A 12,867-nucleotide genomic window follows, 5' to 3' on the forward strand; every position below is an offset into this window, starting at 1 on the left:
TGAGGCTGAGATTGAGAAATAGGTTGGATACTGATTTGATAGCATTTAGATCCAGTATAACGGTAAGCCTCTAGGTGAGTGAAAGCACCTTTTATTGATCTAAGAACCGTTACTGGACATTTGGTTTGCAGTGTGGGATGCACTAGAGTTTCATTTGTAACATACTGAGTTTTAAAAGTCTGGGAAATATTTCAATACTCCTATCAAATCAGGATCTGGTTACAAGAATCTCCATTTAAAAGAGGTGCCTGGACTGAACGTAAATGTTTTTGAGTCATTAACATAGATGCTAATTTAAATTAGAGAATGAATGAAATTATCTAGGTAAGGAGGACAGATTTAGAAGTGTTCAAATTGGGCTCCAAGGAACTCCACCATTAGTAAGTCAGGCAAAGAAGAGATGCTGGCAATGAGTTACAGGAAGGGGACATTTTTGCTGACAGATACAATACCAGCCATAAGATGGGGGGTGGGGACTGATGACAAGCTCTGGGTATAGGGAGAACAAAAAAACAAAGGGCAAAGCTACAAGAAAGTTGAATTCAGAACATATTGTCAGGTTGATTAGTTTTGTTGATGAACACCATGTAAGAATTGATGCAGTAGGAAGGAAGCCTTTAAAGTTAGGGAGGAATCAGATTGAGAAAATCTTTAGCTCAAATGTTTGATTTTTTTATCTCATCAGTTTCATTTAAAGAAAATCACTTTAGAACAGAACGTTAAATAAACTGGCCCTGCAATCAACCCCTGGGGCTGGAGTAGTTAAACTCAGACTATTTTAATAATGTACTTTTATTTCAGTGGTGTAAGACTGGATCCTCTACAGGAATACACAAGGTATGCCTGCTTCCTCAGCAGATCTTAGAAAGATTTTTATTTACTCACAATTAAATGTCTTTATAAATGATAGAAGAAATATGGCTTTTTGCCTCCTAATTATACAAAGGCAATCCTGGGTAGAAACCCAGTTAAAAAATCTTTTGAAAATACAAATGCTGCAATCAACTGGCAGTTTCATTTCTGGCTTAACACACACACACTCTAATTCCCTAAGGTGCGGTTTTCTTATTCCATTGAGCCAGTGTAGGCCACCGTGGAAATCAGTCAAGAGCTGGAATTGACTCAGTACCCAGCACAGTGACCGGAGACATTAGCTACAGTGGCAACCTAATTGTAATGTAATTCCAGTAATATACGAAGTTAGCACTGAGCACAATTTAGGGTTCCCTGCCTAGAGTCTCAGGAAAGCCATGCTGTTATTGTAATGAGCCCACTGCTTTGCTGCTCCAGTTTTACTCCTTAGTTTTATTACTCAGGATGAGTTCTCAGTTCTTTCTAAAACTTGTGTAAAAGAAAGAATGGTAATAATCTATATGCCATGATCATATTACCTGGGAGGAAGTCTTGATACATGTTAGCTATTACTAGTGATTTTGTAGCTCATGACTGTGCTTTTTGTAGAGATTATATAATTTCATATTATAATACATGTACATATGCTATGTATACACTATATATGTCATATATATGTATATAAACATGTGTATATATACTTATATTTCATATATATATATATATAAACAGTGATAATAAGATATTGTTTCATGATCTTATGGGCAAGCATTCTTGTTAACTCCAAGTTTAGAGAACTTGTTCAAAGTCACCCAGCTGTTGTAGAGAGGTGGCAGGATTCAGAACTTGACTGGGCTCATATAGACCCTAACCTATTATTAATAGCCTTCAGATTTATACGCAATAGTGGCTTCATGTTAACTTGCCTCTCAATGAAAGCATACATTTCTCCTACAGTCTTGCTTTTGGCAGGTACTTTTCAGCCTCGTTAAATAATTTTGTGTAGAAAAGAAAGAGAAAGAGCTAGAGATAAAGAAAGAAGGAGAGAAGGAAGGGAGGGAGGGGGGAGGGGAGAGAGAGGGAAAAAAGGAAGGAAAGAAAAGAAAGGAAGGAAGGAGAGAGGGAGGAGGGAAAGGAAGGAAAAGATATAAAAGAGAAGGAACAGTCAATACAACAAAAAAGAACTAGCTAAAATTATAGTGAGAAATCTTCATTTCATTCAACAATACATTTATATGATTACTAGGAAAAATGATAGTAATATTTCTTTTATATATACATATGAGGCCTTAAAATATTGACTTGGATTAATTCTAGAATATTCATCTAGGGTGTGTGGTATGAAATACATAGGAATAGTATAACCAAGGTTGAAACCTAACTATGCGATCTTCCATAAGTTGCTAAAATTGAATCTTAAATTCAATGCTTATAAAATGGATCTGACAGTATGCACATTATAAAATTTTGATGCAGATTCTACTCTATAAGTTGTGGTAAGGTTGATCAATAAGACAAATGACGTGAGCTTATCCCCTAAGATAGCCACCTATAATTGTCCATTTCTGTTTATCTGGAACTTCCTGTCTGCCTTTGTTTATCTATTCCACTGGAAATGACCATCTCCTCACCACCATGCATTTGGAAATCAAACACCATCACAATATAGATTGGTAGGTTTTATGGTCCTATCACATAGATGTAAAAACTGAGACTCGGTTTCACACCAAAGACTCAGAATATAAAACAAAACCAAAAATTATGGTGAATTATATTTTTTATTTTGTAAAGTACTTTATTTTCATCTTAAAACCTAACTTATGGGTTGCCACATTCAACACTCTCTCTCTCTAGGGCCTGGAATAGCATCTGCAACATAGATGATAATAATTATGTATCTTCTCCCCCCGCCACACTCCCTTTTTTGGTGTATGTGTGGTGAGGGTGTAATGGAGATCAACCCAACACCTAGGACATGCTTAACACTGAGCTACTCCACCATCTCAATGGGTATTTCTTTATTTACCATTTAACAAAAATTGCCATCTCTGAAATAGAAACGTACAGGCAAAAGGGTACCTTTAATCAGACTGTTATAAAGAGAAATATCAAAATCACATTTTTCTTACCTCAGATATGACAATACTAATTCTTAATTTACATCTGTAAGATGAAACTACTCTTTTTAGAACTTTGTCCCAAATTACACCCCTCTCTTTCCTGAATTCCTGAATTCTTTTTTTCTAGTGCCTTATCAATTATCTCTGAAATACTTTAATAAATCATTTCTACATAAATTCTGATATTTGGATTCTACTTTGTACTGTGTGATCTCAAATAAGAAAATCAAGACAAGATAAAGCAACAGTGCTTACTAATGCCCATCTCATATGATGACTGAGCCAATTAAGAGAGACCAAGTAAGACATCCCTTGCTTAGAAACTGGAATATTCCAAAATGGTAACCAGCTTTAGTAACAGCTCCTCCTTATCACTCTGCACTGACCATAGTGTTTTTATTTATTGGATCTCATTTGACTGTTCTAAAACCCTGGCAGAATAGAGAACACATTGAATCTTCATGCCTATTTCAGAGAAAAGACTAATAATTTTCAAAAGACAAGAAGCAACTTAGATCAAGTACCAATCAACCTCAGTGGTTGCATACAATTTGACCAGGGTCCTCAGTCACTAAAGCCACGTATCCCCACAATCAAGTAGACTTTACTCAAATAGATCATTCTCTGTTTTAAAAAATGCCTATATAGGGTCCAAAACTTGAAATTTCTCTGATATCCAGCAGTCCTATCAGTCATTTTCCTCTCCAGGATGGACCCCAAAGGACTCCTGTAAATTCCTAAGGCTCTCCTGGACCCAGCTTGAAAATACCTCACTCCATCATGCTCAAGAAACGGCTCTGACAGGAACCCTGTCATCTTACACCACAATCTAAAGGAGCTCAGCAGCCCAGGATGAAAAAACTCAATCACTTCCATCCATCACTAGTGAAAGGCAGGAAAACAATTGGATGGGTGTCCTGAGCACCTTGGTTTCTGCCAGCTCACTATATTTGATGTTATTACTAATGGAAGAAGGAGGAGTAAATGCCCTACTGTGTATAATATCAAATGCATGAGTCTTGATAGATAAATGTAACTTTTATGAAGTTTATGGATTAGCCATCAGGGAAAGCCTCCACTGTGTTTGCAGACACGTTTTCAATGCCGCGCTGGATAGCTGGGCAGCACAGTAAGTAAAGCAAACACCTATGCTCAAGGGAAGAGCTGTAGTTGATCTTCAATGCTCCGGTCAGGGGAGACCTTCAGTTCAAAGGATGAAGAATGAGGTTCTATAGCATTTATGGTTTGCCTGTGCCAGGTACTTTCTATCTGTTATTGCAGGCGAGGCCTTCATTGATCTTTTCTCCCAGCTGTTATTTATTCTCTCCTTTTACCCTCAGCAAAGGAGGAAGATGAAGGATCCGAGTACTTTGTCATTCTCCCAGTACTTCTGAACAGTGTAGCACTTTCTAAACAAGAAAACCAATAGCTATTTTCTTCAGGGCTGCTCATTACATTGTGCTATCCTTCAAAATGCAAGGCCTACCTCTTGGGTAGCAAAAGATTGAGCAGAGTTGGAACTGGGAATATACCTGAGTTTCTTTTTTCTTTTTTTTTCTATTTCCTGTGGGGTCTGCATTCTCCAGTAACTCTGAACTAGTTCAGTTCCCCAAGACACAGCATGCTTTTCAGCTTCATGACTATTCCCTCACGTTTTATGTCTGTATCTCTTTCTTCTTTTCCTGCTCAATTTATTCAGTAGTAGGAAGGGACACCTTTGCAGCAGAGCAATTACAGAAGTACCACTTTGGGCATGAGAAAGGCCCATGTTCTAATCCCAGTTATGCCACTTTCAGCTGTGTGACTCAGGCCCAAGTATATATCTGTCCTGTGCCTCAGTGTCCCCTTCACAGAACAACAGAAACAGTACTCACCTTCTAAGATTCTTGTGAAAGGCAGGATAATGAGTGTAAACAACTCAGTACATAGTCATCCCTCAGCAACTCAGTAAATAGTAATAATTATTGAAAGTAATTTAATTTTAATTAGGACTATAGATTGAGTATTCCTTATCCAAAAGGCTTGGGACAAGAAGTGTTTTATATTTTGGAGTTTTTCAGATTTTAGAATATTTGCATAGACTTTACTGGTTGAGCATCCCTAATCCAAAAATTTGAAATCCCAACTACTCCCAAACCTGAAATCCTCTAAGTATCATGTCAGCACTCAAAAGGTTTCAAAATTTGGATCACTTTGGATTTGGGATTAGGGATGCTTGACTGGTAATAACAATAGCAATGCAAAGTTTGTATCCCCACCACCCCAGGCACCCTCCCTGATCCTACAATAACTTGATTTAGATGTCTTTCTCTAGGCTTGTCTGGTAGGCTGTACTTACCTATATCATGGAGTTCTAACGGTCATAGGGGCAAGATTTATACTAGTAATTGCATATGCTCAACTCATAACATAGGACCAGCAATCAGGTCGAATAAATGATTAGTGACATTGTTTTCTTCGCTTCTTTCCAATATATCCATTATTACAAAAAGCATTTAATTTCATCAATGTGGTACAAGCACAGATGTGTTGGAGGTACATGTATAGATTAGACACAAAGTTGTCCAGGTAGAGAATGATTTAAAACCCAATCACTTCACCCTAACATAGTGTACCAAATGGCTGGGTGACGCCCAGGGAGCTATAGGAATATGAACAGAACTCTAAAGCAGCTGAGGATGAGGAGGTGGATAGAAATGAATCATGAAGACCACCCAGTGAGGTGATGCTCAAATGGAATCTTAGAAGGAAAGGAGTTGTTTAGGCAAGTACCAAGAAGAGTGAGAGGACTGAATCTTACAGGTAAAGAAAGTGGCTCCTGTGGACGGAACAGAAGTCTAAATGATGGAGCTAATGTAGGGAATAACACATAGTTCAACACTCCCCATCATAAATAATAAGGCAGGAGTAGCTGAGCCTTGAGAGATGATCAGAGTCAGATCATAGAGGACCTTAGGTGTCGTGATGGTAAAATGCCAAAAGCCCAGAAGTACAATGAGATACATTTTTGAAACAATTCAGCACACAGTCTTGACCAGCTATTTAATATAAGAGGATGACCTATATATTAAAATCCTCCCCCTAAAGTGGCATAGATAGTATTCAGCCGGGAGAGCAATTGAAGTGTTGGTATTCAAAGTACAGTTCGCATCACGATACACCTTACAGGTCGGAGCCACAAAGCAGAGGAAATAACAAAGTGCATGGATAGCAAATTGCCTCAGTAGGCAGAGAAAATGGAGCATGAAGTTGGAATTGTTGCTCACCTGTCACAAAGTACATGACTGGGAAGAAAACTTACCTACGGTGAGGTTACAGGAGAATGTCAGCACCTAGTAATGAAAATGAAGCTGGTGTGGTCAAACCTGGCATCCCTGCGAACCCCTAATTAAGGAAGTGTGAACTCCGCAGTCTCTTTGTTTAATGTGTGGCTTTCATTTATAATTAGAGACGTGAACTGAATTCTCAGATCTAATTGTTATGATGAATCCACCTACGATAAGGTTTGTTTCCACGTTGCCTCTCCCTAACATATCCATTATGAGCTTAATATTGAGGCTTAAAATGGACATTTATAAGTTTACTGTTTATCTGCTTAGTTCTGCAGCATCAATAAATATTGTTCATCGTCAAGATTTTTTTTCTAAGCAGCACTTCAATACCTAAAGGTCTTGGAAAGAGTACAGGCAAAGTAGAGTCAGAGAGTAGAGCTAATTGGCCAACTGTTTTCATAATTATAAAATCCAACCAATGTTGAATAACTGTCTATCACATTACCAGGCAGTATGCTTTAATGCATTTTTATTTTATTTTGGCTTATGACTGCAATAAATTCATGACTTAGATCTTAATATCCCCAAGAAGTCTGAGGTAGAGGGAAACTATGTAACTGGTCCATGCCATAGTTAGAAGTGGAGACACAATTTGAGTTTAGACCTGATTCCAAAATGATGCTTTTCCAATATACAGTTTTAGATGTTTCTATAGCAGATCCAGAAGGCACAATCGGGAAAAGAAGAGACTTGGAAGAAGTTTATTCTGCAGCTGTGCAAAAACCCATTTCCTACAACAGTGACACTGAGATAACCTTCAGTTACCATGCAAGTTAAAGTATCAACTAGACTCCAGGCTGAAGAACCACTGGTCCACCTAAGCCATCATTATCACCTTGCCCACTACAGTCACAGGTGTTTGATCCCCCTGTATTCACTCTTACTCTTCTGTCCCAAAACATCCTCTACAGAAGCCAGTGGACCCCTTAAAATATGATCATGTCAAATATTTCTCACCACATTTAATTATGTTTAGTAGAATTTATTTTTTAGAGTAGTTTTAGGTTCGCAACAAAATTAAGCAGAAAGTTTAAAGACATCCCCTTTTTTTTTTTTTTTTTACATTTGATGAACCTACACTGACATGTGATTATCACACAAAGTGTACTGTTTACATGCGGGTTCACTCTTGGTTCTGTGGGTGTTAACAACTGCATCACAGCATGTGTCTATCATTGTAGTATCATATAGAGTCATTTTATGGCCCTAAAAATCTTCTGTGCTTTGCATGCCTGTGCATCTCTCCTTCTCCTTTAGCCCCTGTCAACCACTGTTGCATCCATAGCCCAACTGTGGGTTGCACAGAGGCCAATGAAAGTGGCTGGAGACAGCAGGGGAGACATATTCTTTATTGGGGAAAACTTAGAAGAGATCAGTGATGGCTCCAAGAAGAGTTCAGTGCTGGCAGGATGATAAATAGAACCTCCATCCCTCATTGTGCTTTGCCCAGCAGTGCCTCCTCTCCCTCATGGAGAGAGTGGCAGCTGGCTGGATGAGTGACACTTACCCTTTCCACAGTGCCTTCAGTTCCATGCCCATCCCCATTCAGAGTGGTGAGATCATAAGCATTAACTTGCTTTTGTTTGCTTGTATGTCCAGCATCCCAAGGAGCAATTGTCTCAGCATACATGCAAGAAAGAAGCTTTGTGTAGATAACAGTCACTTGTCCTAGTTCCCACTGTGCATATGGGAAAACCTGTGTCCTGCAAGATAATACATATCTGGACTTTCTGGCCCAGGTTTGCTCTCATTATTTCCTGAACTCACTAGATTTTTGAAGCAGAGAGGGGGCATTTAGGGACATGGTGTCTTACGATCCCCATTTGCTTTGGGGATGATACACCCACCATTGTTTATCGTCTTCAAAATTTAGTTTTGCCTTTTACAGAATGACATATTTAGAATCACATAGTATGCAGGCTTTGTTTCTTGTTTTTAAATAGTCCTTGCTTTATAGCTGTCAGTCTAAAGACCAAAATCCTTAATTAGAAGAGCTCAGGAGATCCTACTACCATCTTTCACTCACCTCCCCCACGGCAATCGCATGGCAGCACAAATGGTTTTCTTTCAGTTTCTTGGATGAACTCTGTTTCTTCCCACCAAAAGGTCCTGGCACATGCTACTTCACATGTCTGAAAGTGAAGTCGCATTTGCTCTTGAGACCTAAGTTAACTTGTCTCACCTCTCAGACTCGGTCAACACCTGTGTTATTTGCTTGCATCAACTCGGGCTTCGTCCCTCACTTCACTGATGTCATTTTTTATTCTCATGCACTGTGAATGATGTGGCTCTTTAATCAGACAGTAATTCCACATAACAGAGGTCTCGCCCTCACACCTTCCATTACATCTCAGGCCTAGTAGGAAATCTGGCACGTGTTTGTAAATAAACCAAGAAATAAATGTATTTTTTTTTAAATCAGAAATCTGTGCTTAGAAACAGAGTTGAAAAAGAAGACCAAATTCTTTGTTGCATCACCTCTAACTCTAACTAGCTGTGTGCCACTGGGTACTAGTTATTTATGGATTACTTTTTTTTTCGTACAAATATTGAATTATAACTTTTTCTAAGAACTGGGCCAAACAGTCAAGATGCAGCATGGGTGAGACAGTGCCTGACTCTTGGTTGTTTATATAATGGAGATTCTATTTTTTCTTCTTTTTTTCCAAATGAAATTTCTATTGATAAAACTGCAGATATACATGAAGTTATAAAAAGTAATAAAGACAGACTATGTTTTTCTCTAGTAGTAATATTTTATAAAATTACAGTATAGTCTTACAACCAGAATATTGACATTAATACAAAAATGAAATTTCTGAACAAATAATTTACATGAAATGAGCTTTAAGATAGAGAAAGTTCACAGACTTCTAGAATAGCAAGAATAGAAGGACTTCAGTGAAGGGAGATGAATTAATAAATCTGGAGAATGAGACTCAAGCTAGTTCAAAGAGGCTCTTGTAATAAGACAGATGAAAGATCTGGGACTATATTCAATAGGTAATGGAGAGACATTGTGAGTTTAGAATGAGATTGAGAGAGAAATGCAGATGGATGAACATGGTGGGAATCCAGAGGACCACAGCACAATACCCCACTTCTAATTTCATAGGATAAAGATCTTTTCATAAGAAAAAGAGAAAGTAGAAGACTCGGATAAGCTTCAACCTGCACTTACTTAATTACACATTTTAGTAACATATTGAGTAAAATCTCAGTTACTGTCTGTGATTCACTATTTCTTGGGTCTAATCCCTTTATCCATGTTAAGGAAATCCCACAGCATCCTCTAGAATAGAACATGAGAATGCCACTTCCAAAAATTCTCTAAAAAAAATGATAAAGAGTATAGATTAAATTCTTGTCCTTATCCCCTCCCAATAACTATGCCACTGGTAAAAATTTTTGAAAAATAGTAACATAGAAATTAAACTCTTTGGAACAAGAAAACATTCTTGTTACATATTTCCAACATTACACTTAAAAATGAGCTGGGAAAATTAATCAGAATATTTTTTTGGGGGGATTGGCTGACTTCACTTAGCATTATCTTCTCCAAAGCCATCCAATTACCTGCAAATACCATGATTTTGTTCTTTTTTAATGCTGAGTAATATTGCATTGTGTATAAATGCCACATTTTTTAATCCATTCATCCACTGAAGGACATCTAGGTTGGCTCTATAGTTTAGCTATTGTGAATTGTGCTGCTATAAACATTGATGTGGCTGTGTCCCTGTAGTATGCTGTTTTTAAGTCCTTTGGGTATAGTCCGAGAAGAGGAATAGCTGGGTCAAATGATGGCTCCATTCCCAGATTTCCAAGGAATCCCCATACTGCTTTCCAAATTGGCTGCACCAATTTGCAGTACCACCAGCAATGTATGAGTGTACCTTTTTCCCCACATCCTCACGAACATTTGTTGTTGTTTGTCTTCATAATAGCTGCCATTCTGATTGGAGTGAGATGATATCTTAGAGTAGTTTTGATTTGCATTTCTCTGATTGCTTGAGATGATGACCATTTTTTCATATATTTGTTGGTTGATTGTATATCCTCTTCTGAGAAGTGTCTTTTCAGGTCCTTGGCCCATTTATTGACTGGGTTATTTGTTTTTATGATGCTTAGCTTCTTGAGTTTTCTCTGATATAAGGGGGGTGACTCATAGTAAGGTAGAGAGAAAGAGAGCATGGGATGATTAGATTAATTCTAGGTAGGGAAGAGGGGTGGGAGAGAAAGGGAGAGGGAAGGGGATTTGCAAGGATGGTGGAATGTCATGGTCATCATTATACAAAGTACATGTACGAAGACTTGAACTGGGTGTCAACATACCTTATATACAAACAGAAATATGAAAAATTGTAGTATATATGTGTATTGAGAATTGCAATGCAAAAAAAAGTACATGTTATACTGGCATAAATTGGCATTAACATACTTTATATACAGAGATATGAAAAATTGTGCTCTATATGTGTAATAAGGATTGTAATGCATTCTACTGTTGTCCTGTGTTTAAAAAAATTAAAAAATCAATGATAAAATAAAATAAAATTGATATAATACCTGAAAAAAATAATTTTTTAAATGAAATTCTGGTACATGCTGCAACATGGATGAACTTTAAAAACATGCTATCAAAAAGGCACCAAATACAGTAGAAGACTTTTTATAGAATTCCACTTACATGTCCAGAAAAGGCAAATGTATAGAGACCAAAAGTAAATTACTATTGCTTAGGGACTAAAGTTGGGAATGAAAGCTAACAATAAACCAGTTTAAGGGATCCTGCTGGAATAATTAAAATCTAAACTAGGCTATAGTGATGTTTGACAAAAACTCAATAAGTATGCCAAATATTTTTTTTTCAATTTTACACTGGAAAAATGAATGCTTTGGTAGATAAACTATACTTCAAAAAATCTGTTTAAAAATTGGAAAATTCACAAACTATACAAAAGAGGATAGAAAGTCAGGGAGGCCTCTTTTATGTATGTATGTATGTATGTATGTATGTATGTATGTATTTTTAGTTGTAGATGTACACAATACATTTACTTTATTTATTTATTTTAATGTGGTGCTGAGGATTGAACCCAGTACCTCAAATGTGCTAGACAAGCACTATACCATTGAGCTACAACTCCGGCTCTCAGGAAGGTCTTTTTGATGAAATATAGAATACAATTTGTTTTGCATTCCTTATGTTTAAGAAATGGAAAGATTATTTCTGCTTAAGCTATCTCCAACTCCATTTCCCCCCTTATGGGAAATAATGTGTTTCCCTTTAGTGTATAAGGCCTGTCTACCTTGTTTGAACTGCTTTTCTTGGGCAATTTCTGAAACATAGATTTTCTGTTGTTTGTCCACTGACTTTTAATTCCTAAGTTCTTGACAATGGGGATTCAATATGTGCTAAAGATTTAAAAATACCAGATGAGACAAACAGAAATTCCTTGCTTGTTGAATCTGATGGAGGCAGGTGTGTGGTTAATATTGTTGCCACAAGATAGAATTAAATGACTGTCATTGAACTTTCTCTCAAACCCAGGTTTGGTAGATGTCATGTCCTTTGGTTTTATTTCTCAAGCATAGATGACCAAGTGGGATAAAGGCATCATAATAATACTCTCATGCCCCATAAACAACAGCCAGTTTAGCAACTCTAAGCCACAGATAATGAGCCTTTTACAAGGAAGGTGGAGAATAAAATTAAGCAGCAACCTCTAAATGAATGGTTCCCAAAGTGCAATCTCCAGAGAACTAGCAGCAGCAGCATCTTGGGAACATAGATATTTTTAGCAACATTTTAAAAAAGTCATATTCCACACTTATTGAATCAGAAACTTTGGGCACTAGAGCCAGAAATTTGAACATCAGAGACTTCTACATGATTCTGATCCATGCTAAAATTTGAGAACCATTGCTCTGATTACAACAACACAAGTATGGGCATGAGCAGACACAGGTGTAACTCATGGCACTGGACTCATCTTGCAGGCTGGATTTTTGTGTTATACATTCAGTTTCTCTGAGCCTCAATTTCTTTGTTCCTTAAATAGTGATGATAGATACTATATTAATTTCCTGTTGCTATTGTTACATTAGCACAAATGAAATTTAAATAACACAGATTTATTATTGAGGTTTCCTTAGGTGAGAAATTCAGGCTCAGTGTAGCTGAGCTGATATTTCTTCTTAGGCCCTCACAGGCCAAAATCAAGATGTCTGCTGTCTAGTTACTACAGAGAAGCTATTCAGGATGAACACCCTTTCACACTCATTGTGGTTATGGACAGTTTTCAATTCCTTATATCATTGGAATTTGATCCTTAACTGCTCAATCTTCAAATCCTCCCCATGTTTTGAATCAAGAAAGTGTCAAATTCTTGGTATTACTCAATGTCTCTGGTTGACCCTCTGCCTTTCATTTCTATTACAAGTCAGAGAATTGGTCTCTGCTTTTAAGAGAGCAAGTGATTACATTAGGGTCACCCAAGATAATTCAGAATAATTACCCTATATTTAAAGCAACTGATTGGTCATCTTAATTATATATG

Source organism: Marmota marmota, unplaced genomic scaffold, assembly GCF_001458135.2.
Source record: "Marmota marmota marmota unplaced genomic scaffold, marMar, whole genome shotgun sequence".
NCBI lineage: Eukaryota > Metazoa > Chordata > Mammalia > Rodentia > Sciuridae > Marmota > Marmota marmota.